The sequence below is a fragment of the Miscanthus floridulus genome, chromosome 14, assembly GCF_019320115.1.
Source record: "Miscanthus floridulus cultivar M001 chromosome 14, ASM1932011v1, whole genome shotgun sequence".
Taxonomy (NCBI): domain Eukaryota; kingdom Viridiplantae; phylum Streptophyta; class Magnoliopsida; order Poales; family Poaceae; genus Miscanthus; species Miscanthus floridulus.
This window is the reverse complement of record NC_089593.1, coordinates 88085082-88088986: the sequence shown is the minus strand read 5'-3', so window position 1 is coordinate 88088986 and position 3905 is coordinate 88085082. Positions and strand designations below refer to the sequence as shown.

The following is a 3905-nucleotide window of genomic DNA, read 5'->3' as shown; positions in this document are numbered from 1 at the left end:
TTCCTACCGATCGATTAGATCTCTCAAGAGGAGGGTTTCAACCTCTAGATTGAGATCATGATTTGGCTGCCTGAGCATCCATGTGCTGCTTTATCTGATCAACCTGATTTTGAGCCTGCTCAATGATTTTTGCTAGGGGTGTGCCCTCTTCTGCTAGGGCTCCCATAGTACCTAGGAGAGTTCTAATCTATATGTTATCCTCCTAGGCTACTCGGAAGTTAGAACTCAGATTCCTTGGAGTCAGGGTTGACTGAGTTGGTGCCCTAGGGGTGGTTGTGTTGAGTGTCAGTGCGCTTCTTAAGCACGGAGGTGATCGGAAAACCGATGAGCCGGCCTTATCGGTGGGAGTCTAAGCACGACTAGCCATGTACAACCAATGGCTTTTGAAGGGATCTAACTCAATATCAGAGTCCTCGAAGTCTAGATCAAGCTGAGTAGTTTTTTTGTTCTTCTCCTCCTCGGTTGGGTGTCCCCAGGAGGTGAAAACCTGCCGACCAGCGTGAGTTAGATCGGGATCATCGATCTCCATCCACTTGAGATTGAAATCACCGTCATGCTCGAATACCAAGCTTCCAAAGTGGATGGTTGGTGGCATGTTGCGGGAGGGTGAATAGATATGAGGTCCTAAGTAGTGGTAGCTCAAGATCTCAGATTTGGCCGAAGTAGGCAATACCTCAACGTCGGAACATGTCGGTGCGGCATACCAAACTCCATTGATGATAAGCATGATCACTCTTTCGCGTGAAATCCCCCTACCTGGTGCACCTCTGTCGGTGTTTTTTACCGGTAGATATTCAGTTCTTGAAGGAATTCGCCTAACGCAAAGAGCAAGCATAGTCGGGACACAAGATTTATTCTAGTTCAGGCCCCTAGGAAGCGAGTAACAGCCCTATGTCCAGCAGCTACTTGTTTATATTGAGATCTCGTCAAGATGGTGAGATGACAGGTTACAAAGGGCTATGCCTATGAGAGTTTCGATGATTACAATAGGGCAGATGACTAGCTATTTATATCCAAGACCTACTTGCCCTACAAGTTACATAGTCATGCCCTAGTCAGAGTCTTGGTGTGATCTTCAGATATCCTACCTTGAATAGGTGAGTCATGAACCTTTGGGTCTTCTTTGGTACGGATTTGGTAGCTAGCATATCCAATAGTTGGGAACCTTGAGAGTATGGCACCGTCAGTAATGTATGACCAGTTTTGACCTTCCAACAAACTATGTTGAAGATCCAGAAGCATTAATCAGGAGAACTAGAGCTAAACTCAAGAAAGTCTCAGCTTTAGAATCAGAAGACAACCAGACCTGGCGGAGCTTAACACTAGTTTTTGAAGCCATGGCTGATAAGACTCTCCATGAGTTCTTTGCTCTAACTATGGCCAACATCCATACTGGATCAACATTTAATGTGGGAGACAATGGTTTTGAGCTCAAGCCAGCTCTCATCAATATGGTGCAAGCCAACTAGTTTTGTGGAAAGGCACATGAAGATGTGAGTGCTCATCTCCAACACTTCCTAGAGATCTGCAGCACTTTCACCATCAAGGGAGTGACCAGAGACACCATACTACTTTGCCTCTTCCCATTCTCACTTTTGGGGAAGGCAAAGCAATGGTTCTATGCTAACAAAGATAGAAATACTACATGGGATAACTGCTCCACTGCCTTCCTAGCGAAGTTCTTTTCCATAGGCAAGACCAATGCTCTGTGTGGAAAAATTTTAAGCTTTCAACAGCAGCATGATGAATTTGTCCTTGGGGCATGGGAACACTTTCAAGATTATATATCAGAATGTCCTCATTATGGGATGGAGAATTGGCTACTAATGCAGACTTTCTACCATGGGTTAACCAATAGTACTCGTGAGAACATGAATGTTGCTACTGGAGGTGCTTTCCTATCACTCATAGTCCTTGGTGCAACAGCTCTCATAGAGAAGATGACCTCCAACCATGGTTGGAATGAAGAACGTCTTTAGACCCGCAAGAGAGGTGGAGGAATGCATCAAATCAAGGAGGTAGACATGATGTCTGCCAAGATGGACCTGCTCATGAAGAAGCTCGAAGATCGAGCTAATAAGAAGCAAGAAGTCATGCACTTCATGATTCCTGCATGACATGAGAAAAATGTGGAAACACTAGGCATTCAGGGAGCAATTGCCCTGAAATGCACGAGGATGTAAACTTCATTAACAACAACTACCTTCATCCACAACAGAATCAAGGATGGAATCAGCAACAAAGGTCAAACTACCAAGGTAACTCCCAAGGTAACTATCAAGGTAATAATTATAATAATTTCAATAATCAACCACCCATGAGAGAGTTAATTTATGGTCAAGCTAAAATTATGAAGGGCTTATCTAGAAAACTAGCTTCCAATGATAATATCTTAGAAAACAAAAATAATAGAATGCATAGCTTCTCCTCTGCCATTAAGAACCAGCATAGCTTTAATAAGATGATAAAATCACAAATAGCTTAGCTAGCGGCTACTGTTCCTTCGACTGACAAAGGTAAGATTCTAGGGCAACCGAAAGATCATCGATATTCATAATATAGCATACTACTATATACAACCATCGACGGGAAGGCAGATAGATTATTCCTTACCTGAAAAGAAGAGCGATCCTGGGAGACCTATCATTTCCATCGCCATTGGACCTCACATTTTCCAAGAAGCTATCTATGACTTCGGAGCAAGTGTCAACATTATGCCAAAGGTAATCTATGATAAAATTAATGAAGATACTTTCTTGTACACAAATATGCATTTGCAGCATGTAGATCAGTCCCTCTGCTACCCCAAGGGAGTTCTTGAAGATGCCATTGTTCGAGTGGGACAATCATATGTTCTCGTAGACTTTGTGGTTTTGGAAACAGGTGGAGATGTAAGGGCACCCATTATGTTGGGCCAACCTTTCTTGAGCACCGCAAAATCCATCGTCTACACGGGCAGTGCCAAAATTTACTTCACAATCAAGGATAAAAAGGAGAAGTTTTCTTTCAAGAATCATATCTTGCAATCTCCTAGACATCCACAGACTCCATACCTGCCTGAATAGACAATAGTGAGCAAGAAGAAGAAGAACAAAAGAAGAAGGAAGAACAAGGCCAGGCAACCACAAGAAGAGTTAGTCAACATGATTAACACACTTCGATCAGAGTACGACCACCTCCTTGCTTCACCATACCTTACCAAGAAGGATGACCCTAGTGTGCCCACGATCAAGTGTACCATTGGACAAAGAATATTCCACAAGACCTTCTGCGATATTGGATCGGGTGTCAATATAATGTCCAAGGTAACATATGAATATTTATTTGGTGATGAACCTTTGTTCCCTACATATATGCAATTGCAGATGGCGGATCAATCAATCCAATTTCTAGAGGGAATAGCCAAAGATGTCATAGTAAGAATACATGATCAATATGCTCTTGCCGACTTTATGGTTCTGGACATGGAAGAAGAAGAAGATGACACACCCATCATCCTTGGAAGACTGTTCCTCAACACTATGAACACGATCATCTACTTTGGATCTAAATAAGTCCACTTCCAATTCCCTAGAGAAAAGGTACGTTGTTATTTTAATAGTTATACCACTTATGAATAGCCGAAGAAGTCCCGTTCTAAGAGGAGACATCGATCATCCCAACGCTGAAGGAATCAACTCCCTAAGAATGAATGGGAGGAAGCTGAGGAACCTATGAAAGAAGAATATACTTCGCTAAAGTCAAGTCCATACACCAAGTAGGTGTGGAATGAAAAGGTGACATCATCGGAGTCACCATCACAAGAGGTGCAACCATCAAGGTCTCCATCTCCGAGACCGACAGATGCACCCAAGAAATAAACAAGACTGGAGGTACTCCTGTCCGAAGGATTTAAAATTTTGAAC

The 3905-nt window shown here is 42.8% G+C and overlaps 1 non-coding gene across 1 annotated transcript; it reads right to left on the bottom strand.

Annotated features, from left to right (window-relative positions):
• Positions 1-1701: 1701 nt before the first annotated feature.
• LOC136506234 (small nucleolar RNA R71) lies at positions 1702-1810 on the bottom strand. Its single transcript, XR_010771457.1, has one exon. It is a non-coding gene; the product is annotated as a small nucleolar RNA R71 (small nucleolar RNA).
• Between the last annotated feature and the right edge of the window lie 2095 nt (positions 1811-3905).